The 27936-nt window shown below is 41.7% G+C and overlaps 1 protein-coding gene across 3 annotated transcripts in view; it reads right to left on the bottom strand.

Moving 5' to 3' along the window:
- The window catches only part of ROCK2 (Rho associated coiled-coil containing protein kinase 2), a 163546-nt gene that overhangs the window by 91579 nt on the left and 44031 nt on the right, over window positions 1-27936 (bottom strand). The window lies entirely within an intron of this gene.

The following is a 27936-nucleotide window of genomic DNA, read 5'->3' as shown; positions in this document are numbered from 1 at the left end:
AACATGTTTCTAGAATTTCAAAATTAACCTCTCTCTTAAAACTATTGTAATAAATATGGTTCTATATTATTCAAGCACAGACTACAATCCCATTATGCAAATACAGTTATCTTAATGAACGAAAAGGATTGCACAGGCGCAAGGGCAGCAACATGTGTTTTAGAATTCTCCCTCACTCAAGGTATCGTTTCACTGGATTTCTGATCTTGAATTCGGACTCCCTAGGACAAGACAAATCAGAACTTCCCTACATCTTAAAACATTTTTGTTCTTTGAGGCACAGTAAGGCAATCCTCATTCTGAAATCAATTGTACAGAATAACTGGTTTCAGTAACTTTTATGAATGGGAAGCAAAGAGCTCCCCAAAAATCTAAGTATAATAAAAGTCCAAAGAATATTTATAGAACGGAAAGAGGCTATTAAAAAAAGTTTAGTTATTGAAAATATTTCTTTCCCTTATCAACACTGAAGGGAAGTGGGACAGGTGAGTGAGAATCTCATCTAGAAAAGGAAAAATGCAAAATTTCTCCTCTAAAGAAAGCATATTAACTGGATTCCTTCTCTTAGAAACCAAAGCTCAAAAGGCTGTCTCCACAAATACATAAATTGTCCAATCATGAAGAAACAAAAACTGTTAAAGGAAGTTTCATGTATTCAGAAGAATCAGAGGTCATCCAAATCCCCCATCCACAGAAGCAGGCTGGAGAGCTGAGGGGAAATACTAATCAGGTGGGAAACAGCCAAAAGGTAGGACCAATATGGTCCTCAAGATGAGCATAATGAAAGACTTTATGTGCGACACATTTGCTACAACAGAGATACAAATACAAAAGAACACATATTCCTTCTCATTAGCATAAATTCACGAGTTAGGCCAGATTTTTGGTCCAGAAAATGTGATTATTAGGGCTGTCAAGTGATTAAAAAATTAATTGTGATTAATCATTGATTAATCATGCTGTTAAACAATAATAGAATACCATTTATTTAAAATACTTTTGGATGTTTTCTACATTTTCAAATATATTGATTTCGCTTACAACACAGAATACAGAGTGCACGGTGCTCACTTTATATTTATTTTTATTACAAATATTTGCACTGTAAAAAACAAAAGAAATAGTATTTTTCAATTCACCTAATACAAGTACTAAAGTGCAATCACTTTATCATGAAAGTTGATCTTACAAATGTAGAATTATGTACAAAATTATGTACACTCCAGAGTAGTGGTGGACAACCTGCGGGCCACACGCGGCCCGTCAGGATAATCCGCTGGCAGGCCACAAGATAGTTTGTTTATATTGACCGTCTGTCTGCAGGCACAGCCGCCTGCAGTTCCCAGTGGTTGTGGTTCGCCACCCACCACTGCTCTGGAGAATACCAGCACCAGAACCACTATCTTGTGGTTAAATGTACTGACGAAAAACTTGTTAAATTCCACAATTTTACCAAACTGGTATTCCTCAAGGAAAAAGGAGTTTGTATACAACCGACCTGCTATGTCAAAAGAACACAGTCAATATAACTCCTTATGCAGGAGATAATGTATTTTTTTTTTCAAAACAAGATAGTTCAGATCATTGGACAGCCTTTATTACATTCATTGTGTTCAATCCTCAATATTGTAAAACATTAATGATACACCCCACCATAGGAAAATACATAGGAAAGTTTAGGCTCTGTGTACGATGATGAATTAGCATCTGTTTAGAAAGGCAAAATGAGTGAAACCTCATGCTGAGGTGCAGACACTGTCAACTCAGGAGGCTAGGATATCACCTTGCAATAATGCGGTACACAATGTTCACTTGGGAACCTCAAATATTCACACACTGCCAATGCAAAGAACTAAGCAGCAGAGGGATTACAAAGCACCTGCGTTTAAGGTTCTCCCACTCCTTAGAAACAAACATCAAGCATTGCAAGAAGCTCACCAAAATACTGTCATACTTCTTAATGCTAATCAACTACTCAGCAAGTCCTTGAAGGCACTAAGAACTGAAGATTTAGAAATGCAGAAATTCAAATAGAGGGATTCAAGTATAGTGGAACAGAGCAAATGTCTGCATGAAACCTTTGAAACATGTAGTCATCCCATAAGGTCTTTTGAAAGGTAGAGACTAATCTCTGGGCTGTTGGATGTCCAGCCTGCAATGCAGCTTCAAGCAGTAGGAATAGCACATTAAGGGTATGTCTACACTGCAAAGATAACCGCAACACTAAGTCTCAAAGCCCAGGTCAACTGACTCGGTCTCACAGGGCTCAGGCTGCATGGCTAAAAATAGCAGTGTAGATGTTCCTGCTCAGGCTGGAGCCCAGGCTCTGAAACTTGGCATGGGTAGAGGGTGAAGAATTGCCTAATCTGTTAATTTGGGTCTTCCTAGATTCTTTTCTACATGCAACATAGGAAAAACTAGACCTGTCACTGGGATCCCAACTAAATCTGTAACAATACTAACAAGATTTCTAAGGCCCAGATCATCCCTCCAATTATGTGTCCACAATTGCCATTGAAGCTAATAGGCATCGCACATACAATTAATTTATCAGCTATGTACATATAAAAGGAATAAAACTTGGATAACAAATTCTATTACTGCGTGCACTATAGACTGAAGTATCTTCCTCTGAAAAGCTGTGTCTGCAGATGAATACATCTATCTTGTACTGTCTGATGATGGTATGAGAGCAAGGCCATATTGCTGCTTGCATCTCTTTTCATAGGAGTCATGAAAATTTTCCACCGACAATGGAACTACTGGCATATTTGATGCTTATATCAGTAGGTTTTTCTTTGCCTTTTGTAAGATTCTAAGATACCTGCCTTAATCCAGTTATCTATGGAGGAATTGGAAGTGTTCTGCATTAGACCGCGTGATGATAATAAGGATCTCGAAGTCCTAAAGTTTTCAGTCTTCTTTTGATAGACATTATGTGTACCACATACATCTAGTTTATGCTAATCTCTCCCTTTGAATTCAAGGCGTTAGATGGAGGAATATAACAATATCATTCTGGTCCATGACTAGGGCTGTCAGGTACTACAGTAATAGTATTTATAGAATTGGGAGTTTTGTTTTGGGATAAAAGGCTAAATCAGCCCTCTGTGGCTCCCCCGACAAATATTCCAACTCTGAAATTCTCTTATGGTCAGATGAGCATTATGAAAAAGGTTGCTGGACACTACACTGGAAAGGAAATATAAATGATACTGAGTTAGGGGTATCAAAAGGAAAGCGATGATACAGCTGAAAATTCCAAGTCCCAGTTGTGACGGGTTCCCCCTGGGGTGCCACTTGGAACTGGGATACCACTGAGCCTTCTGACCCACCAGCCAGGGCTCCCTCTCACACTGTGCTGCTGTGACAAGCTGCAAAGCCCTCCAATCTTGCACTTTCACCAGCATTCACACAGGTAGGGACACACCCAGCTGCAGTTACATACAGGCTCTCTAATCACCAGCCTTCCCAGCCTGGGACCCCAGAGCAGTACCGTCCTGCCCTCGTTAAATCTGGCCAGTATATAGGTTTAACATCCAGTCCGCTTCTCCCTCAGTGTGAAGAGCACCGTGCACACTTCTGATAACCCAGCTGAGATTTTCCCCAGACACCTTAGTCAAATGCACACTGGTCTGGATTAAAAGTGTATTAACTACAAAAGGATAGATTTTAAGTGATTATAAGTGACAGCAACAGATCAAAGCAGATTACCTAGTAAATAAACAAAAACACAAACTGAGTTTAACATACTAGATAGGCAGGATATGAATTAGCAAATTCTCACCCGAGTGATAAACAGGATGGAAGATTCTTAAAGCACAAGCTGCCTTGGCTTTGCAGCATGGGTTTCCCAGGTTTTCATACACAGGCTAGAAATCCCTCTAGCCTGGGACCATCACTTCCCACAGCTGAGTCTTTGTTCCCCGGGTGTTTCCAGGTGTTGTTGTTGTAGGGAGAGTGAGGTACCATCATGATGTAATTTCCCCCTTTTATAACTTCTTCTCACTTGCTAGAAAGCTCTTCTGCTGTGACCTGGGTCAAACAGTTCCCATTGTGTGGTGCTATCTCTGAGAGGTTTCTATCATACATAATTCCTTGTGCTTGTGCGCATTTCCTCAATAAGCCATTAAAGATTTTTTGGCCTTTTTACTGTTGTACCTGAAAGGCTGCTTGTGGGTGTTTTCAACCTCACATGTTTCAGTAACTCATACATAGTCAAACTTCGTAACTTCACATACAATGACAGCACATATAATCCAATGAGATATTAATGTCTGGCAGATCAAGACTTTTAGACTGATACCTCACACGGCATACTTTGTACAAAACATATCCTAATTATATGACAGTGGTGAATAAGGGGGAGCCATGGTGTCACACCAGTATCCCCAAAGGAAGAGGAGAAATAACTCCTGATCCATTTGCTTGCTCGTAACACTGTTTAAAGCTGTCACTGCTAACTTCCAGAAGTTTGACACAATCGTGTACTTTTTGAAGGAACTGCAGACACAACTGAAGCCATAAATATATAATATACCACCACAAACACGCAGATTTCAATTCTGTAATTTCTACCTTTATAAATATGCTACCCTAGGAATTGCTATACCAGATCATACCCATAATACATCTAGTCTAGCATTCTAATAGTGGCCAGTACCAGATGGTTCAAAGGAAGGCACAAGAACCCCTGTAGTTGGCAGCACGTGGAATGTTCACTAAAAATTTAGATAATCCATTTACAGAAGTTTTTCTGAACATTACTGACAAACACCTCACAGACACTATTTGTAATCTGGCACAATAACTCACTTTCTTATATGAATCAACATGAACCATGTACAGAACTATGTGCAATGTAGTTTATAAAACAAACAACCTTAAGCTACTCAGCAAAACAGAAACATAACCAATAAACAGTCAGATTTAAGGCTGTTCAGAATGGGTAATGTGAAAGGGAGACAGGTGAGGTTAAGAAGGGGAACTGATTATCTGAGTGCAGATGGGGACTGTCACTACCATTTAATAGAATCCAGCACAACGGGGCCCCAATTGCAATTGTGTACCACAGTGACTGGCTACTATGGACTACCAACAGTACAAACAATGGGGCTACAATTCCATAAGGTGGTTTTGATGATGCTGGAAACCTCAACTATCATCTGATTTTGTCATTCCTCAAAAGCCCTCAATTGACTATAGATACATAATTGAGCCTGAATTTATCTTAGATACAGATCAGGGATGTTCATTACTAAATGTACCTGCATAGACTCAACAAGAAAACCTGTTCTTTTCCCAAACATCAACAGTCCTCCTAACTCCACTGCTCCCTACATGGACCCATATCTTCTGCTTGCTCTCCATTTATTGTCACTGTCCCAGTTCACCTTAACTGCATTTGTATGTCCCTTCAGTGGCCCACCAAAGGCACCCACTCGCAGGTTTCCACCTCCCCAGTCATTGCCTCTCTTGCGTGGAGATTGGCATCTCATTCCCATTTGACTGGGGTATTCGTAGACTACACTGTTCCCTGACTTCACTGTGTTATTCCCAGCAGAGACAGGCTGGGTTGTCCAAGCCCACCTGCTCACTTTCTCTTCAGAGACAATTAAAACGCTGAATTGCTGTAATTATAAGTTACCGACAAAGCACTTCTTATACAAGCCTATTTTATCCTTAAGGTAAAAGGATGACAGAGAAACAGATCAAGAACAATAAAAGAACCTACACTCATGTTAATAAGCTTACCAGAGAACATCCCAACTCTAACATAGGCTCTGGCAGGAGCAGTCCTTCAAAACTTCACCCAAGGATTTTCCTTTGTGATCACAAGTTCATCACAGCTCCAGCTCAGAACAAGCACACAGTCTTATGCGGCTTCAGTAGCCACAGTCTTTCCATCCTACCCTAAGGATTGGGGCCCTCCGTGGACCAGAGGTCCTGTCCATTTGCTGGATCAGGAAGAAGGCCCTGAGCCACTTTAAAACCAGGCTATTTATCCAAAAATCCTTTCTTTGTCTGTTGGTTCCTGGAGAATGCAGTTTGCACTAGCATATGCGTACCTCTCCAGGGGCTGGCTTCAAAGGGCTGATAACAGAGAAAGTATATTAGCATCCCCCTCCAACTAGAGAAGGTACATATAATTCCATAACATATACACAATTACATTTTTAATACAATGGGCCCCCAAAGATATTAACCCTAATTCAATAAGGTTTAACTTAAGACGTTTCTCTTAATTTGATAAGGTTTATCCAGGATATTGTCAGTCTGTCACAGTCACTGTAATTTGTTTTTTTAAACTACTACTGAGCTGTAGCTCACGAAAGCTTATGCTCAAATAAATTGGTTAGTCTCTAAGGTGCCACAAGTACTCCTTTTCTTTTTACTCCAGAATCTGTACAAGCTGGAAGAGAATTGAAGATTACTTCTGGCTATTTATGACCTGCAAGGTCATTTTGCATTATATTTTGGATGTTTTTTTTTTTAAAATGCATGGATTACTATGTTCAATCTATATCCTAGTTATTGATCCGGGGGGGAAAAGGCATCAAATTATATATTTTAGTGATGCTGTACTAGAGGGTCCATACAATTGTAACAGTTAAATGTAAGTTATCAACATCACACCGTGACATTGTTAAAATGTCTTAGGGTGACGGCGTGTACTAGGCCTTTCAGGTCCTCCAGATGGCCTTGTGCTTCTTCAGCACTCCACCCCAGAAAAAAGGCAGTAGAGCGGGGTCCTCTTCGCTGCCTAAAGAGGTTGCAGGGGAGGCAGCCACTCAGAGCCTAGAAGGCTCAAGGACCCTGTTCCTGACTGAGGAAACCATAGCAGCTGGACAGAGCAGTAGCTGGCTGGGACCAGGAAGAGTGGAAGGCTGGGAGACTCCACAGGTACAGAGACTGCGGAGAAACACTGCCTAAGCAGAGGTAGGACTCTGAAGCTCTCTAGGCACAGAGGCCTGGGAGAAAGAGCCCCGACAAAAAGGGCGAGAAACTTGTTATAAGCTCACCAGGCAAAGGAGCCTGTGAGAAAGAACCCTGAGAGAAGAGGGCAGAGATTGTTACCAACTCTCTAAGCAAGGAGGCCTGGGAGAGACGCTGCTTAAACGAAGAAAAGGCAGAGGACCCAAGAAGCTGATGGGACAGAGTGAGAAGCAACCCAGGCAATGCAGCAATAGACAATAGTGAAGGAAGCACCAGGTGGCTGCTAGTTGTAGGGTCCTAGGGTTGGGACCCAGAGTAATGGGCGGGCCTGGGTCCCCACACAGGCCAAGGAGGCAACAAGTTTTGGTTGGCACTCAAGAAGGGGGCAAGTGCTTAAACAGGCCCAGAGACAGGACTCTGGGGAGGGGCCAACCTTTTGTTGGACTGTGCTACCCTGGAAGGGGTTTGTTTTCCATTTGTTTCACATACAGACTGCGTGTGACTCGGCTGAGTCACTGAAAACCCATCTAAAAAGAGAAACTGCCAGCACAGGGCACCAAAAAAAAAAAAAACAAAAAAAAAACCAGGCATGTACCTCGCCAGCAAGAGACGCTCGCGAGTGGCCACACCTTTACACTTATGTCAAGGATCCTTCTCTTCAACCCACCAATTCCTATATTTTATGAAGACTGGAAAATTGTATCACTTTAATTATGCCAAATGTACAATGATTAGCTCTCTCTTCTCCCAGCTTTCCACAAATTCTGTTCATAAAAATTTAAACAGCTTTTACATGTAGCTGCCAATGAACAGTCATAGAAACTGAGATGACAATTATGCCACCTAGATCACTAGAAATCTTCCTAATTTCTGATGTCTATCATCCACAACGTGCAACAACAAAATCAGACCTGGTGAAAACAAGCAGCATTTCGAAGTCTAAAGTTTATCCTTGAAGTTGCATGTTTGTTTTAGGTTATATTTGTAAAAAGTGGGGGTTTTTTCTATAAAAGTAGAAGCTAAAAGCAAACCCAAAGGCCAATATTTCTGTGTTTTTGCTTAATCCTGGGAGAAGTGATAGAAAGTCTTATAAAAATTCTTTCAAAGAAAGCAAATTTTAAGGTTCACAAAAACATTAAACAAATACGAGGCATTTCATATACATGTTAATATTTATTGTATAAAAGACCTCTCTATATTTTAATACTTGACCAACTGATGTTTTAAGCTCTAAACAGTTGCTGAAGGGCATCTTTCACCTAAGAGCATTAAATTTGTATTACATTTATGAACATTGATGAGCATGCCTGGGCCAAAAGATTATACAGTAAAACAGACCATCCAAACTGAAGATAAGTAATCCAGGAAATGACATCCTCTGTTTAGGCCTCATTGATAAGTCATTCCTACCAGGAAATATGTTATTAAAATGATTTCACTGTTCACTTCCTCTTTCTGTTATTACAAAAGGTTTAAAGCCATCAGAACTAAAAATAGCAGGAACCAAACACACACATTGTTGGCAAAAGCAAAGGCAACCCCAGTCCTATCAAAAAAGATCTACTTGTGTAAATTCGCTTAAACACTCTTTATATTGCATTTCTCCAGCGGACAAATCTCAATTAAAAGTTTTTTTCAGCATTCTCCTGAATCAGAAGAGAAGATTTCCCAGAACATAGAATCATAGAATCATAGAATATCAGGGTTGAAAGGGACCCCAGAAGGTCATCTAGTCCAACCCCCTGCTCAAAGCAGGACCAATTCCCAGTTAAATCATCGATCAACAATCAACAATTAGCCACTAGGAATCCACTTTGAAAGTAGCCCTCAATTTTGCCTTCTAAGCAGGCATCCTGTACAGTTTGAAGACCTAAATAAATGGAGGAAAAATTAACTAAGGGAAAGCCTTGGAAACAAGAGAGAGCTAAACGTATGTGTTGTTCACTCTGACAAAGACAACTGGGGAGAAAACAGAAGCCACAAAACAGCCAGTCAAATTCTCTGCTTATATTTCAAGTAATCCCACTGAAATCAGCACAGAATGTGGCCTCACCTGTGTTGGCACTTAATTCTAAAGTTATAATGGCTGGTTGAGTCTGTTTGGGGTTTATGCCTTCATCAACCCTGTTCAGTTGAATGGCCTGGCCTACTCAGATTTAGACCCCGCCATACTATGAGCAAAAATGAGTTGGCAGAATCCAAAACATCTTTTCACAGTACCACCGGGTACAATACCAATTACATTTTTAGTGTTTTCAGTTCATAACTAATCTAGAAAACAAAATCACCTAGGTGATTTAGAAGCACAACTACTGATAATATAAACTCCTAAAAACAGAATATGCACTTTTTAAATGTATGCATACTTGAACTGACAATCCAATGGCTTTTTAACTGATTAAAACATTGTAATATTCCCAGGTATGGATTTATACGAGACCATAACATACCTAAAATACGCTTAAATGGTTTTGGACCTGCTGGAGTGATTACTTCTCTCCATGTTGTTGGAGCTACTATTACTAAATCAGGCTAACAAGCCATATAGCAACAACAGGACAGGAAAGGTGGTTGGATATTTGTGTGAGACCCTGAGCTCTAGAATTAATTTCACAACTTCGCTCACCAAATCCTGACTTTAAATTACTATCAGGACATTTTAGAAGACTCATTTGTTCTTCTAGGACAGGGGTGGGCAAACTATGGCCTGGAGGCTGCATCCGGCCCTTCAGATGTTTTAATCAGGCCCTTGAGCTCCGGCTGGGGAGCGGGGTCAAGGGCTTGCCACGCTGTGCGTGGCTCCCGCAGATCCCATTGGCTGGCAACTGCAGCCAATGGGAGCTGCAGACGCAGCACCTGAGGACAGGACAGTGCGCCGTGCCCCCTGGCTGCGCCTCCGTGTAGGAGCAGGAGGGGGGACATGCCACTGCTTCCAGGAGCTGCTTGAGGTAAGAGCCACCCAGAGCCTGCACCCCCAGCTGGAGCCCTCACCCCCACACCTCAACCCCTGCCCCAGCCCAGAGCCCCCTCCACCACCCTGAACTCCTAATTTCTGGCCCCACTCAAGAGCCCGCACCCCCAGCCGGAGCCCTCACCCCCTCCCGCACCCCAATCCCCAATTTCGTGAGCATTCAGGATCCACCATACAATTTCCATACCCAGATGTGGCCCTCGGGCCAAAAAGTTTGCCCACCCCTGTTCTAAAATGTTCCCAAAGCAAGACAGTAAGTAGAGGTACGTGAAGGAAGTGATGGAGGGGGCTATAATCCCGGCAACATGTACTGTTGGGAGGTTTTATTGTTCTGGAAGACTACTTGAAATTTAATAGTTTTTTTCAGATTACATTATTTGAGTTTAACTGTATGGAATCTCGTAGTTTAGACTTGTGACTAAAAAGAAATGTATTCAAATATATCTGAACGTAGTCGTCATCTACAAGTAAATACATATTTAGACATTTAAACCATGTAACATAGACAATAGGTTTCAGTGAAATGTGGTTCTTCTCACAGATTTTGCACCTGGACAATATTTAAAACAATTTTTCAGGGGTTATTTATTTATTTGACTATTGGGGGGAAAAACATCTTGATTACCATTTATAGTACAGTAGCACATACGGTCACCACTCACATCCTCTTAGGCAGTGTACACAAAGAGATACGGCCTCTGCCCTAAAGAGCTTACAATGTAGTTTAAAATGGAATTTACAGATGAACAAAGTAAACAAACTGGAGGAGAGGGGTGAGAAGAAGGAGCAGCAACAGTATATTCATAACTTACTTGTTGAACACAGGTTTTACAGATAATTCATATTTTCAATATTACAGTGTTATTTAGCAATAAAGACTCTAAAAATATTATATATGGACTTTAGCCAGAAATATTTCAATTAAATATTATTTCCACTTCTATTAAATGTCACCATTTGTCTCCTCCCACAGCTCATCTGCTGCCATTTTTGTCCTTAGATTCCAGCAATATAAAACAAATTCTAGGTCTACTTTTGCTGTGACAGTGCAATCATAGAAGATTCAGTCATCTAGTATAACCTGTCCTGAGCCAAATGTCCCTATATATTTATAAATTCCTTAGTTGGTTTTAATTTTTGATTTGGCATTGCTCTCAAAAGAGCAGACAAGCATAAAAATGCATGGAGTCCTAAATTAAAAATGTTTAATAAATACAGTATTAAGGGTAATTTCTTTCCTGTTAATTTGGCTTCTCCAAGGTTTCCAATAGTGTATTATACAACAGGCTTCAGCAGAAGGACACAGGAAAGCAAAATAATTCCGATTATTACTCTTCCACAAAAGTAACTGGCTGTATCAACTCAGTTGAAGGCTTCCCAAACAACCAAACTGAATTTACACCCAAAAAAAATTAAAACAAAAAATCAAAACTAGAAGTAGAGTTGGAAAAAGAGAAACTAATGTTCAAGGTTCAAGTCATACCAAGTATTCCTTTCCAATGCTGACAAGTCACAAGATATTGATCAAAAATTTTAACTGATCCACCAGTTTAGTAAAGCTTTCTGACAATGGTCCAGAATATAGCAAGTGAATACAGAAAGTTTCAGATCAGACTACAATATAATTTTAATCCCTAGTAATATTGGTCGAACAAGACTAGAGTTTTAAGTGGAACGTTTCTCAGGTAAACGGTATACTTAAGTAAACCATTATGGTCTAAAAAATTAGCTTAGAGTACTATGAATAAATACCCACCAATACATTTTACAAGAAGCGAAAGAGTATAGTTTAAACAAAAGTATATGCTACTACCTGTTTTAAATTAGAAAATTAACAGACTAGCAGCAGCGGGAAATAAAACACACATTTTATTTCTGCACTAACATGGAAGCATTATCAGCTAAGAAGCAGAAAATTCCTTCAATCCTCAGAACTTTACAATAATTATGACACACTTATTGATAGAAACATGCATAAGATTTTGTTTACAAAATTTTAGAAAGGAACTTGGTTTACGAAGTATGTTTTAACAATTCCATTTAAATTAATGTCTCACCTTTTTGGGTAACTTATCAAAAGTAATTACACTGTTCATAAATATAAATCACACTTAATATTTCAAATTTTCTATTTAAAATGGAAACCACATATACCTTGCAAATGTCAAGTGTCAGATTGTAAAAGTGTTTTTTGAAAAGATAAAGTGCATTCACAAAGATTCTCATTTCATACTTAGCATCTACTACATTAGGAATTTAAGAAAAATTAGCTGGGACTACATTACATCCCTCGGTTCAACATGTGTTCAAGAAAGTACCAAACTTCCCTAGGAACCTTAGTACTGCAGTTAGATTCACTGATAATTTTCTCTCCCAAGAAGAAAAAGCATACGTTATTCAAGCACATGCATGTGAATATATGTTTAACAATACATATTCTTATAAATACATATTCAGGCATTTTAAAAAGTTATTTTCTTTTACTAGAGAAGTCTGACAGACATATTTTATATGCCAAACTCTGCTCCAGTTGTAAGTGTAACAGAAACATTCCAGCAGTTGAATCATTCTGACATGTGCTGCAATGTAACATCCTAGGCCTAAGGAACAGAGGAGACCTTCTGCAGAATACTACTCCTGCTCCAGTATGAACGGAGGGCACATTTTTGGGGACTGACAATACTGATTCCTGCTTCCTAAGTTAAAACCTGAAGGACTCTGCGAAGAGATAACCTCCAAGGAAGTCAAATTGGCATTTCCAACCGTCAATAGCTTCAGGCAAGGCAATTAAGAGGATACTGGTCCTGACCTTCATCTTCCTGCCTACTGGAATTAGAAATGGAAGAGAACACATCACTTCATATAACAATCCCAATAAAAAAGGGTTCGTTTTCCATGGTCTCCTCTCTGAAGCAAAAAAGATCCAACTTCCTGTTGTTGTTTGAAACAAATCAGTCTGTGGAATCTCCCATTACTGGAACACTGCCTGAGAAGCTCTGCTGTTAAACTCCCACTCCTTCAGAGACAGGATCAGCTATTCATCTTAGACATTAAGTTGCCTTCAATGAGGAAAGCACTGTTAGGGGCCAGTTTTCTACCCAATAAAGGATCCAAAAGGCTGCTTATTCTCAACTGAAAACTGTTCCAGATGCCCTGAGAAGAACTGCTCTCTCTTTATTGTTAAATCTAGTAGAGGAGTGGAATCAACAAAAGAGCTGCTTGCCCTCTATTAATTTCTGTAGGCTTAACTCTGACAACTAGATAAAGCCAGCAGCTTTTCTTTACCCCTTGCTTTAATTATTGCTTTATCCAGTGGCTAACCAAAACTTTTCCCTTTGCATTTGGACGAGTCCATTAGATGCATTGCCCAAAACAGCAGTCAAAGTTGTCTTGAAAATACGGATGTTCCCATACATTTAGCCACAAAGGACAGGGCATGAATGAGACACTGGAAACAAAAGCTGCAGGCAATGGAAGTTAAACATAGGGTAGATTTAAGGTCTTTAACCTTCCCTGAAGGATCCTCCAATTAGAAGCTGGTCCATGCCAAAGAAGTAGAAACCACAGAGGTGCAGAGGGTCACAGAAGATCATTTCTTCTGAGGGAGGCTTCAATTCTTCTATTTGTGGTTGATCTTATAGGGGTGGGTGACCTATTTGTTCACTAAAAAGCCCCAATTTGGAGGAGATTAACAGTCTGCCTTTGACCTGGCTACAGCATAAAACTTCTAGGTTTATTTATTTATTGGGGTGGGGTGGGGTGGGGGTTATGTCTCTTTATAATTGCTGGGTTGCTCCCATTCAGAATTAATTCCATAATTGATCATGGAAGTGGAGAATTTCATATCTTGTCAGATGCATATTTTGCTCAAGATTGTGAAGTTGCTGGAAGTAAAATAGATTTACCTTCTCAAAATCTGCCTCAGGAGAGATTTAGATCCCAGCAGTAGTTATACACCCAACATAACCACAGCAGTGTCAATAGCAAATTATACAGAAGGCACTAATGAGCATTGGTGGAAAGTTTCCTATGAAACACTAAAAGAATTCACAAAGAAGGACAAGAAAAGGAGTGCCAATTAAGGCTGCTTAAGAAAAACCCACAAAAACATAAAAAACAGACTAGAACTTCAAAACACACTTACACACTCACATACCCCTTTCCAATCATAAACTTGAGAGAATTATGTAACCTATAAATAAAAAGTGTATTTGTTCATGCTAAACACATTTGAAACAGTGCTACCTATCCAATCTGGCTTCTGGCTAGCTGCCCTCAATTCTCCTCACACAGGTTGAATCTCCCAACATTCCAATCTGGTTTGGTTGCTACAGTGACTTTGGCCTCTTGCTAAAACATAAAAGAAAACTCCACTCTTTCTGGATAGACCCCAAGTCCAAAACACAAACAAAACAAATGAGTCTTGCACCCCAATGTCAAACTGGGCACAGGCCGTCCCTCCAGACTTGAACTGTGGCTTTGGGAAGGGGGACTGCCTTTTCTATGCTCTTGATGCTCCTTTTGTTGGTGCCCACACAGTATGGAGGAGAAGGAAGCAGCCTGACTCAGATGCAGAGGTGAACCAAGGACAGGCAGGGGGTTAGACACAATAGTGGCCGGGGAGGGGGAGGGGGAGGGAGGGAGAAGAGGAGACAGAAGCAAAAGGGACCGATTGAATGAGAAGAGATATACTACTAAGGGACACGGGCAGAAGATACTCTAACCATTGGAGCATGCTTCCTTCCAGAATATGGACTTGAATTTATGATCACCAAGTGTCAACATTTTTCTGCTAACTATGAAATCATTTGCATAAGTCTCTCTCAACACACAACAGGAACTGATGGAAAGGATAACAGCCTACTGCTGCTATAATTTACTCTGCTAGCTCTAGTTGCAGAGGTCAGAACTGTGGATTTAAGAGTTTCAATGCTACTGATAACCCATGTGAGAGTCAATGTCACTTTACACAACTGAATGTGTTTTTTCAAAGGTTAGGGAAATACATTAAAAATCGTTTAAAAGAACATTAAGGTTTCAAAGTCAGGCACTCAACATTTAGGAAATGACAGATTTAAAGTTTACCTGTGCAATTAAGGAACCCTGTGCATAATGTTTTGTTGTGTAGTCTTTAATTACATGATGTGACAAAGTTCCTCCTCTGCCTTGGTGGGTCCTGCACTTATCAGCGGATTTGCTCGCCTCAGAGATTAATGGCAGCAATCAGTTTGGCCACTTTTGCTAGTGGCTCAAACCTACCGTTCACTCAGCTAACCTCATCACTGGACAGCATGGGGAAAGGGAGGAGAACAATCCCCGCAGTCTCTGCTGACCCACCTAGGCCAGGGACCTTCCCCTCTGGTGGGACTGGGGTGACCAGATGTCCCGATAAAATTGGACTGTCCCGATATTTAACCCTTTGTCCACATCCTGATCAATGTTACGATCAGGACGCCATTTGTCCTGATATTCAGGTAAGGAGGCGAGCAGGAGGGATGTGCTGACCCCGTGGGTGCTCTGGGGCTGGAGCACCCACGGGGAAAAATTGCAGCCAAGCTCCCCACTCCTCGCCTCCTTCTCCCCCCAGCGTGCCGCGTCCCTGCTCCTCCCGCCCAGCGCTTCCCGCCGCCCAACAGCTCCTGGCGGCGCTTAGCGCTTTCCAGGAGGGAGGAGCGGGTACGCGGCAAGTTCAAGGGAGGAGGCGGAGAAGAGGCAGGGCAGGGGCGGGGACTTGGGGAAGGGCGTGGAATGGGGGCGGGGCGAGGGCAGTGCAGAGGCGGGGCATGGGCGAGCTCCATAGGAGTGAGTTGCGGGCCGGTGAAGAGGTGAGTGGCGTGCGAGTAGGCGTTGAGGTGAGCAGTGGGTGGGGGACTGAGGAGGGATGCAGCAAGCCAGCGGCAGGCAGGGGGATGAGGAAGGCTGCGGTGGGAGGGGGGCCAAGTGGGGGCAGAGCCTGGGAGGAGCAGGGGTGGACTGTGGGCAGGGCTGATGGCACCCCAATGTGTTCTGATATTTTAGTGCGGTGATCTGGTCACCCTAGGTGGGACCCACAGTCCAGGTCAACTCCTCTTGTATCAAGTAGGGAGTTGAGGGAGATGGGGCGGAACCCGTGCCTGCCCTCTACTCCGGGTTCCTGTCCAGGGCATTGTGGATCACAGCTGTCAACAGTGTTTCCTGTAACAGCTGCGTGACAACTACAACTCCCTGGGCTACTTCCCCGTGGCCTCCTCCCAATACCTTCTTTATCCTCACTGCAGGACCTTCCTCCTGATGACACTTGTACTCCTCAGTCCTCCAACAGTATGCCTTCTCACTCTCATCTCCTTGCGCACCTCACTAATTGAAGTGAGGTCCTTTTTAAACCAGGTGCCCTCATAAGACTGCCTGTCCTAATTGAGTCTAGTAGCTTCTTAATTGGCTTCAGGTGCTCTAATTAGCGTGCCTGCCATAATTGGTTCCAGCAACTTCCTGATTGTTCTGGAACAGCCCCTTATCTTACTTGGGGAAAGGGACCTGCTTAATCTGGGGCTAATGTATCTACCTTCTATCACTCTCCTGTAGCCCGACCCTGTCACAACGATCAGAAACTGTTCTTTCCACAGCACTCCAGCCTCATTCAGCGCACAGGATAGATAGCGCTCCTCAAATGAATCTGAGTTGTGCAGCAAAATGAGACTGTTGTCTGTTGGATCCCTGCCTTATTTATTGCAGAAACTGAAAGATGCAGTGAATGAGGCAGTCTCATGGTTATCTAGATTCTATTCCTGCCTCTTCCAAAGAGTTCCTGTGTGACACTGGGCAAGTCACTTAAACCAAACTTTTCATGGGCCATTCTATGTGAGTTCCTCATTTCTAGATACCACACCAGGGCCTGATTTGAAGATGTGCTGAGCACTCCCAACTGTAACTCAGTGTAAGTCAATGGGAGTTATGCTTTCAACATCTGAAATGCTACATCATGCTAAGTACTTTGACAAAATTAAGCCTTAGACTTCCCAAGCTGGGCACCCAAAATTAACTAACACTTTTTACAGTTTTTGGCCTTAACTCTGGGTCTCAGTTTCTCATCTGTAAAATGGGGGAAATGCCATCATTTTACCTCAGAGGGGTGTTGTGAAATAATTTCATTAATATTCCTGAAATATTCAGATACTATAGTGATAAGCCCCATAGAAAATTCTACGAGGAAATTAATTGTTAGCATCTGATCCCACTTTAGGTTCCTGTAAAATACTGTATGTTGCTGTCCTCTGATATAAAAGACCAGACGAAGACTAATATTTTTACTATGTCAACTTACGTGAACTTTAGGTACCTCATTTAAAAATATTGGGGGTATTTGGATCTAAATTGTTATTATGGAAATAAAACTGCAACTCTACATATGAACCTAGTTGGAGAGAGATTTGTATTGCTCCTTTAATAAGATCACATATAGCAAATGACAGTTAATTATTAACCAGGATCCCTCTGCAATTATCCCCCATTTTTTAAGTGTTAGGTAAACAAATATTTGGTGAACTACTGTTATGACCATTTCAACTTATCATCCCATTGATTTTTTTCTTAAAATGATACCAGCTCAATAAAGTATTGTTTGAGCACAAAAATAATCTTTTAATGAGGCAGAAATGAATAGCAATAAAGACCTTGTAAGTAATGCTGCATTTTTAAGCCAACTGCAATGACTCCAACCTTTATAATATTACACACACAGAAACTCCATTAAAAGAACATTAAGATTGCATACTCAAAATTTAGGAAATGCCAGAATTAAGGTTGCCCATGAAATCGTATTTTGGCCCTCTTGTGCACATGTATTCTGATAGTCTGCAATCATGTAATTAAAGACTATTTTTCCCCATAGGAATCCCCATCCTGTGCTCTGAATGAGGTAGGATGGATGATATCCACTGAAAAAGAGGTTACTTACTTGTATAGTAACTGAAGTTATTCAAGATGCGTTGTCCCTGTATGTATTCCACTGTGGATAAATATGCATTCACTCCATGTACCCAAGAATAGAAGATTTTTGTAAGCGGTGTTCATTGGCCTCGCATGTGCTCTTCTTCTCCTGGTATAAAGGGTAGTGCAGACAGAGACTGGTTCTCCAGTTCCTTCTCTACCATGAACGATGAGTAAAGGATCCAAACCAGAGGAGAAAGAGGAAAGGCAGGGGAATACAGATAGGGATCACACATCTTGAAGAACTCCAGTTACCATACAAGGTAAATAATAAAAAGGAGTACTTGTGGCACCTTAGAAACTAACAAATTTATTTAAGTATAAGCTTTCGTAAGCTACAGCTCACTTCATCGGATGCAGCTCACGAAAGCTTATGCTCAAATAAATTGGTTAGTCTCTCAGGTGCCACAAGTACTCCTTTTCTTTTTGCGACTACAGACTAACATGGCTGCTACTCTGAAAAAAGGTAAAAATGTCTCTTTCTTCTTCATCCCTATGTGAACTCCACCTTGGGTGACGGACAAGCTGTAATCATTGAAGAGGAGGGTGCAAGGACCCAAGCAGTACAGATGAATGAAGGACCACCGATCCAAAAGATGCATCAGTTGCAGAGGCTTGGACCCATGTGCAATGTTTTGTGAATGTACGTACAGAGCTCCACATTGTAGTTTCACAGATGTCAACTAGTGGCATTTCATAAATAGCAGCTACTGAAGCTGCCTTGGCTCTGGTATAATGGTCCTTCACACCTTGCAGAGGAGGGTATCAGCTTACTAATAACAGAGGAGGATACAGCCTGAAATCCAAAGTCTCTGAGCAAAGATTGATTGTCCTTTCATCTGTTCTGCCAATGAAACGTACAGGCTAGTGATTTCCTAAATGACTGTTCTTTGTACGTAGAATGCCAACACTTGGTGAACATCCAGGGAATGGAGTCTCCTCCCCTCATTAGTAGCACATGACTTCAGAAAAAAGACAGGTAGGTATATTGTCTTGTTTATGTGAGAGGCTGAGATTATTTTGGGGGTGAATTTTTGATTTTCTTAAAAAAACCTTATCCTTATGGAAAACTATGTAGGATGGATCACCCATAAGGGCTCCTAGTTATCCAATACTTCTAGCCAAAGTGACAGTCACTAGAAAGGCGACCTTCACAGACAAATGGAACAGTGAACAGATCACTAACGGTTCACCAAATCATAGAATATCAGGGTTGGAAGGGACCTCAGGAAGTCATCTAGTCCAACCCCTGCTCAAAGCAGGACCAATCCCCAACTAAATCATCCCAGCCAGGGCTTTGTCAAGCCTGACCTTAAAAACCTCAAAGTAAGGAGATTCCACCACCTCCCTAGTAATGCATTCCAGTGCTTCACCACCCTCCTAGTGAAAAAGTTTTTCCTAATAGCCAACCTAAACCTCCCCCACTGCAACTTGAGACCATTATTCCTTGTTCTGTCATCTGCTACCACTGAGATCCATCCTCTTTGGAACCCCCTTTCAGGTAGTTGAAAGCAGCTATCAAATCCCCGTCACTCTTCTCTTCTTCAGACTAAACAATCCCAGTTCCCTCAGCCTCTCCTCATAAGTCATGTGTTCCAGTCCCCTAATCATTTTTGTTGCCCTCCACTGGATGCTTCCCAATTTTTCCACATCCTTCTTGTAGTGTGGGGCCCAAAACTGGACACAGGACTCCAGATGTGGCCTCACCAATGCCAAATAGAGGGGAACGATCACATCCCTCGATCTGCTGGCAATGCCTATACTCATACAAAATGCCATTAGCCTTCTTGGCAACAAGGGCACACTTAACTCATATCCAGCTTCTCATCCACTGTAATCCCTAGGTCCTTTTCTGCAGAACTGCTGCCGAGCCATTCGGTCCCTAGTCTGTAGCAATGCATGGGATTCTTCCGTCCTAACTGTAGGACTCTGCACTTGTCCTTGTTGAACCTCATCAGATTTATTTTGGCCCAATCCTGACTTAGTTAACACTGACAGTACCAAGTTAAGATCCTATGTCAGAGCAGGTTTAGTTACTAGAGAGAAGAGATTCTAACTACACCCTTTAGGAAACATATAGTCACTGGATGGTTGATAATGGAACGGTTGAATAATTGTCAACTGAAGGGTGGAAGATTCTAATCACTTCAATGTGCACTTGTAGGGAGCTACAGGAAAGATCTGCAGTCTTCGAAGTGAATAGAAAGTCTAGAATATAGTGGTAATATTTGACTCTTCTGGGGGCATCTGGAGATGTTGAGCTCAAATAGAAAATCTCTTCCACTTAGCCAAAAAAACAGTTTGTGGTGGATTCCTTCCTACTATTGTTAAGGATGGCTTGAACTACTATTGAATATGTCCACTTTAGATTTGATCCCCATTCAAATACCAAGCTGAGAGGTGGAGGGAGTCAGAATTGGGATGTCTGATCTTGCCCTTTTCCTGTGGTGAGAGGTCTGACAAGACCAGAGATAGATGGATGGATGGGTTGACAGCTGAAGAAGGTTGTAAAATCAAAACTGTCTGGGCCACCTGGGAGCGATGAGGATGATCACCGCCCCATTCTGCTAGATCTTCCTGAGAACTGAAGGTAAGAAAGATATGGGGGGGAAAGGCATACAATATTAAGGGTCCCTCCCACAAGATTAGGAGGGCATCCACTTTGGAGTCCTAACAGTGCAATCCTCTGAAGCAGTATATCTTGGAGTTCCTGTTTTCTTGTGATGCAAACAGGTCTCAAGAGGGGAATGCACATTGCCTTTGTATGTTCACGACAGAATCGTGCAGCTCCCATTTGTGGGGAGGGATAGCTCAGTGGTTTGAGTATTGGCCTGCTAAACCCAGGGTTGTGAGTTCAATCCTTGAGGGGGCCATTTACGGATCTGGGGCAAAAACTAGGGTTTGGTTCTGCTTTGAGCAGAGGGTTGGACTAGATGAGGTCCCTTCCAACCCTTATATTCTAGGTTTGATAATGAAGTGTCTGTTAAGACTGTCCACTAATGTATTGGGTAATCCCAAAATGTGTACTGCTGATAAGGTGACTTTTATGCCTCACTACTAAAAAGTTAAGATTTTTGTCATGGGTATTGTTCGTAAAAGTCACGGACAGGTCGCAGGCAATAAACAAAAAATCATGGAAGCCTGTGACCTTTCTGTGACTTTTATGAAAAATACCTTAGGGGTGAGGGGACATGACTAATAGTGGGAGCCCCGCCAAGGACTGACCACTGGCCCTGGGCCACTTACCCAGCAACAGCGGCCACTGCTTCAGCCCCGGGCCATTGCCCTTGCAATAGGGACTGACCACTGGCCCCGGGCTGCTGCTCTGGCGGTGGAAGACAGGCTGCCTCAGGCTGCCGACAGCTGCTCCAGTTCTACCACTGCAGCAGGCTGAAGCCAAAGAAGTCACAGACATCTGGTAAACTCACAAAATCCGTGACAGATTTGTAACCTTACTCATTATTCTGAATCACTTAAAATCTATCTTTCTGTAGTTATTAAACTTGTTTTATTGTTTTATCTAAACCAGTCTGTGTGTGTGTTTGGGAACCTTCATTTGGGATAACAAGATAGATGTATATCATTTTCTATTAATAAAATGACAAACTTTCTTTGAGCTTGTATTGTCCAGAAGGAAAGAACTGGGCAGTGCAAGACGCACATTTCTGGGACTGAGAATTTGCTGGTGTCACTCTGCAATATAATTCAGGAGTGGTTAGCTAAGAGCACTCATATGCTTGAGGCTGTGTGAGAACAGGCCAGGAGTGGTTGTTCTCACAGTGAAGCAGTGTGAAAGGCACCCAGGTTGAAGAACTGAGGGGACACAGCTGTCCAACAGTCCAGACTGTACCCTGGGTAATGTCACAACAATAGTTACAGGTTGAAGTCAGAGCATCAGCTCTGTGGACACTGGAGGGTCTCAGACCATGTGGCGATAGAAAGTAACTGGAGAGGTCATCGATCTGTACCACCCCTTATGCCCTTGGTCAGGGGCACAAGGTGAGGAGACCAGGTGCAGATCAATGGACACTACTAGTAAAAATTTTCCAGTCTCAGGAACATGGAGTGCATGCATACCCACATTAGAATACACACTGGGACCAGCACTGAAAGAAGAATGGTAATAGCTATACCACGTTATTTTTTTAATCTAAATTGTGTGTGGTACCATGCCTCATTCACTGCAAACAATCCAAACCTTGCACTGAATACAGCATATATTTCTCTTTGGATATTTTGTGAAAGTAGTCCATTTTAGGTAACTCAATGTTCTTGAGCTGATTGAAATCACTGGACGGTGAGCACAAAAACTGCTATCACTGCATTCTCAAATATCATGACGGATCACCAATTTTACATCTGATTAAACCATACTCTCGTTTAAAAAGCTATTTATTGTGATAATACTGTATATAGTAATTCTGAAGCAAAAGTGGGATACTGGATATGTCATTTGCATAACTAATACTCAGGACGCTCTTCCATCCTAATTATTTTTCAGCAGTACTAGGGTCTGAACTCTTGGAACAAATTAAACATTTGGGTGTACTTGTGTATGTACCAAAGTCTTCCCTGTGTGTTTTTAAGCACTGACATTTAAAACAATAGTCGGATAACTGGAGTATTTAATGAAGGTTCAAAATCAAAATAAAATTCCCAGCCTTTTACTGCTCAGGTTGAAAACTGAATAATCTGTTTAACATATTGTTAAAAGAGAAATTCAGACACAAAGAATTGAAATACTCAGTTTCCCTTTTTAAAAATAAAAACATGCACAATACTATTACCTTATCAATTATTATTATTATTAAGGTTAGTTACACAACTTTATCACCTTAGAACTAACTAGCACTGCTTTAGAAGTTTACTAATAAACTCAGATTCTAAATAAGATGGGTCTCTCACCACTTACACAACTTGGACTGTGTTGCTAACATTTATGAAAGCAGAAGTTGTGGGCTGATACCATACTTCTTGCTTCACAGTAAAAAAACATGGTGAAATAGCCTCATACTCAGACCATGTTCCAGAAGCCTCTCCTCCTCCTCCCCCACATGTTGAAAATGAACTGCAAAAAAAGGGGGGGGAGGGGATTTTCTGTACACACACACACACACACACACACACTCTCTCTCTCTCTCTCACCCTTCAGCAATATGGGCTGCACGTCCATGTTAAAACCACTTAACTTTTTTCAACAAAAAACAAAAAGAGGGAGAGCGACCACTACGATTTCTGGATCAAACCTGATTTAAAAATATTTTCCCCCATTTGTACTTTTGGGGGAGTAGACATATAAATTTCATCACTTCTTTATTGTCCCAGAAGAAAATCCCAGCTCTTTTATTGCTAACAGCATAAGCAGTAGACTCAGCAGGGGAAGGCTGCTGCAGAAAGCAGCACTCGCTTCCCTCCCGTGACAAATCTGTGACTTAGGAGGTGATGGGGAAATGTTACAGTTTACCTCGAAAGTCACAACCAAAATTTAGAAAAATTTTACCACAGAGCCCACCATTTAAAGATAAAAAGCTAACCTACTACATAGCCAATAAATATAAAGGAGTCATGCCCTACTGTATGCAATAATTCATATTTTGTAAAAGCTTTTTCTAGCTTCTGATATCACCACACTGTCCTACATACTAATGCAATTCTATATTTATGACCACATCTCTTCATCTAGAAAGCCATAACTCTCAGTGGAAATTCTTTTCACTAGATACTCAAAATAGTAGTCATAGAAACATTAATCCATGCTTTAGCTGACTCACTATCTGAAAATACAATTCAAATTTCTTCGAAAGTATACATTTATTTTTCATGCATGCTCAAACACTAGTGTTTCTTAAATCTGTAAAATTAAAAATCCTGACCAAATCAAGGGTTTTTTTTTTAGTAAAAATAATCAAAAATTGTGAACTGATTAAGAATAGTAAGGAATTATATATATTTAAACTTCACTGACCAGAGTGAATCTAATCTCTTATTCTGCCTTCCTTGCAATAGAAATTAATTTATAAACTACAGTACAATCATATTAACTATTGTCATTTCCTTTGCTTCTTGAGAGACTGCGTGATAATCTGGGTTTGATTTGAATAATAAAAGGTCTTTTTAAAAAGGTGTTAAAAATTATGAGAATGCATTACTATTGCCTCTTAACAAAAGGGGTGGGTAAAATAAACCAACAAAACCCTGCTGCAAAAGAGTAAACAAAGGGATTTGATTGGCTGAGAGGAATTACTACTAACCATGCACACAAAACTAGATGGTGTCCAAAGGTAACTCTGAATTTCAGCCAAAGTTCTATGTGAGTAAAACGCTAGCTGTTGGCAGAGTAAACCATTTTGGAGAGTGAAATCCCACAGCAAAGTGCCACCTAAGACCAGGATTTATAGTAAGTGACCAAGGAAAATCAGCTAGAAGAGGAAATGAAAGATGAAAGGACAAAAGGAAAGAGTACGATTAAGTGGGGGAATGCCAAAGGCCACCCCAGAGATGATTTGAGAGAAACTATTATTTGTATTACTATAGTATCTAGGAGCCTTAGTCAAAGACCAGGACCCTGGTAGTGTACAAAGACAGAACTAAAAGATGGTCCTTGCCCCAAATAGTTTAGTCTATGACTACTGTTAACATGGAGATAGATTTGGACTGAGAGATCGGGAAAAACAGAAGCAGCTATCATTTTGATCTTGTATTTTGTGCATCTAACCTAGTCCTCTGGACTTCAGAAAAGCAGACTTTGACTCCCACAGGGAACTGATGGGCAGGATCCCCAGGGAGAACAACATGAGGGGGAAAGCAGTCCAGGAGAGCTGGCTGTATTTTAAAGAATTCTTATTGAGCTTACAGGGACAAACCATCCTGATGTGTAGAAAGAATAGTAAATATGACATGTGACCAGCTTGGCTTAACAGTGAAATCCTTGTTGACCTTGAACACAAAAAAGAAGCTTACAAGAAGTGGAAGATTCGACAAATGACCAGGGATGAGTATAAAAATATTGCTCGGGCATGCAGGAGTGAAATCAGGAAGGCCAAATCACACTTGGAGTTGCAGCTAGCAAGAGATGAAAAGAGTAACAAGAAGGGTTTCTTCAGGTATGTTAGCAACAAGAAGAAAGTCGAGAAAAGTGTGGGCCCCTCACTGAATGAGGGAGGCAACCTAGTGACAGAGGATGTGGAAAAAGCTAATGTACTCAATGCTTTTTTTGCCTCTGTCTTCACAAACAAGGTCAGCTCCCAGACTACTGCACTGCGCAGCACAGCATGGGGAGGAGGTGACCAGCCCCATGTGGAGAAAGAAGTGGTTCGGGACTATTTAGAAAAGCTGGACGAGCACAAGTCCATGAGGCCGGATGCGTTGCATCCGAGAGTGCTAAAGGAGTTGGCGGATGTGATTGCAGAGCCATTGACCATTATCTTTGAAAACTCATGGCGAACGGGGGAAGTCCCGGATGACTGGAAAAAGGCTAACGTAGTGCCCATCTTTAAAAAAGGAAAGGAGAATCTGGGGAACTACAGGCCAGTCAGCCTCACCTCAGTCCCTGGAAAAATCATGGAGCAGGTCCTCAAGGAATCAATTCTGAAGCACTTAGAGGAGAGGAAAGTTCAGGAACAGTCAGCATGGATTCACCAAGGGCAAGTCATGCCTGACTAATCTAATTGCCTTCTATGACGAGATAACTGGCTCTGTGGATGAGGAGAAAGCAGTGGACGTGTTGTTCCTTGACTTTAGCAAAGCTTTTGACACGGTCTCCCACAGTATTCTTGCCAGCAAGTTAAAGAAGTATGGGCTGGATGAATGGACTATAAGGTGGATAGAAAGTTGGCTAGATTGTCGGGCTCAACAGGTAGTGATCAATGGCTCCATGTTTAGTTGGCAGCCGGTATCAAGTGGAGTGCCCCAAGGGTCAGTCCTCGGGCCGGTTTTGTTCAATATCTTCATAAATGATCAGGAGGATGGTGTGGATTGCACTCTCAGCAAGTTTGCAGAAGACACTAAATTGGGAGGAGAGGTAGATACGCTGGAGGGTAGGGATAGGATACAGAGGGACCTAGACAAATTAGAGGATAGGGCCAAAAGAAATCTGATGAGGTTCAACAAGGACAAGTGCAGAGTCCTGCACTTAGGATGGAAGAATCCCATGCACCGCTACAGACTGGGGACCGAATGGCTCAGCAGCAGTTCTGCAGAAAAGGACCTAGGGGTTACAGTGGACGAGAAGCTGGATATGAGCCAACAGTGTGCCCTTGTTGCCAAGAAGGCCAATGGCATTTTGGGATATATATAGAGGGGCATTGCCAGCAGATCAAGGGATGTGATCATTCTCCTCTAATCGACATTGGTCAGGCCTCATCTGGAGTACTGTGTCCAGTTTTGGGCCCCACGCTACAAGAAGGAGGTGGAAAAATTGGAAAGAGTCCAGCGGAGGGCAACAAAAATTATTAGGGGACTAGAACACATGAGTTATGAGGAGAGGCTGAGGGATTGTTTAGTCTGCAGAAGAGAAGAATGAGGGGGGATTTGATAGCTGCTTTCAACTACCTGAAAGGGGGTTCCAAAGAAGACGGATCTAGACTGTTCTCAGTGGTAGCTGATGACAGAACAAGGAGTAATGGTCTCAAGTTGCAGTGGGGGAGGTTTAGGTTGGATATTAGGAAAAATTTTTTCACTAAGAGTGGTGAAACACTGGAATGCGTTACCTAGGGAGGTGGTGGAATCTCCTTCCTTCGATATTTTTAAGGTCAGGCTTGACAAAGCCCTGGCTGGGATGATTTAGTTGGGGATTGGTCCTGCTTTGAGCAGGGGGTTGGACTAGATGACCTCCTGAGGTCCCTTCCAACCCTGATATTCTATGATTCTATGAAACTTGGGACGCCGCTTGTTCAGGGAAAGCCCCTGGCAGGCCCGGCCAATTTGTCTACCTGCTGCGTCCGCAGGTTCGGCCGATCGCGGCTCCCACTGGCTGCGGTTCACTGGGGGCTGAGGGAAGCAGTGGCCAGTATGTCCCACGCAGCTTCCCGCAGCCCCCATTGGCCAGGCACACTGGGGGGGGGGGGGAAGAGATGGGGCAGGAGTGGGGCCTTGGAGGAAGGGGTGGGGGCAGGGCCTAGGCTTGAACAACTTAAGAAACTAGAAGTCCTTATATGTTAATACCTATGAAAAAGGAATCAGCCTCACTAAGTTTTCAAATCAACAGAAACTACTGTTGAAGTCATTCCAGATTTTTTTAGGACAAATGACTGAGGGTTTTGCTTATTTGGAGAGGAGTCTGATCATGTTAGTTTAGAAATGTGAATTAATTTTTTGAAATTATTTATTTTTTCAGTTTATATATTCATTCAATATAAAACAGTCTATCTTTTGCTCCAGGCATTCCTTGACATTTTAAAAATAGTTATACAAACAACTACTCATGGAGCATAAATCATAACTCAGCAGCTAAATATCTATTTCCAACCCTTATGACCTAGCAACAGAGTCCTACTAGTCTCTCTCAAGTAGGGAAAAGCAAATGTGCTTTGTAGTGTGCTCCAAAAGTCAAAAAGTAGGACTATGTTATATCAGTGGGCTCAAGTTCCAAAACTGAAAATCCAGCAAACAGCACCCCCCACCTACCCCAAACCTTCCCCAATATCCACCCAACCTTAGCTGCCAAAACCAATCAGTGGCCTTTGGTATACATAATTATTTAAAAACAACCAACAACAACAGGATTTTACCAGTCATCAAACAAATACAAGCACAGTCAACATGAAATTTTCTCAATCTTCCACTTGCTGTGTGGCAATAGGTTGAGGAGAAAAGAGAATCTGTCCACCCCTAAGAACTATTGCTACAGTAGTCTACTGTGCTGAATACATGACTAGTTAAAAAAGTGAATTTCTTCATAGTTTTTCATTTCCTGATCATACTTAAACTGAAAAGAGTTACATAAACATTGTCTTCTTATTTTCAGCAGATTATCTGCATCATCCACCCAGTGAGAGCCAGGAACTGTTTTAACATATCCATTATTCTGCAGATATTGTGCAAAATAGAGACCAATACAGACTAAT

This window comes from Lepidochelys kempii, chromosome 3 (genome assembly GCF_965140285.1).
Source record: "Lepidochelys kempii isolate rLepKem1 chromosome 3, rLepKem1.hap1, whole genome shotgun sequence".
Lineage (NCBI taxonomy): Eukaryota > Metazoa > Chordata > Testudines > Cheloniidae > Lepidochelys > Lepidochelys kempii.
Note: the sequence above shows the minus strand (reverse complement) of the source record. Positions and strands in the feature narration are given on the sequence as shown.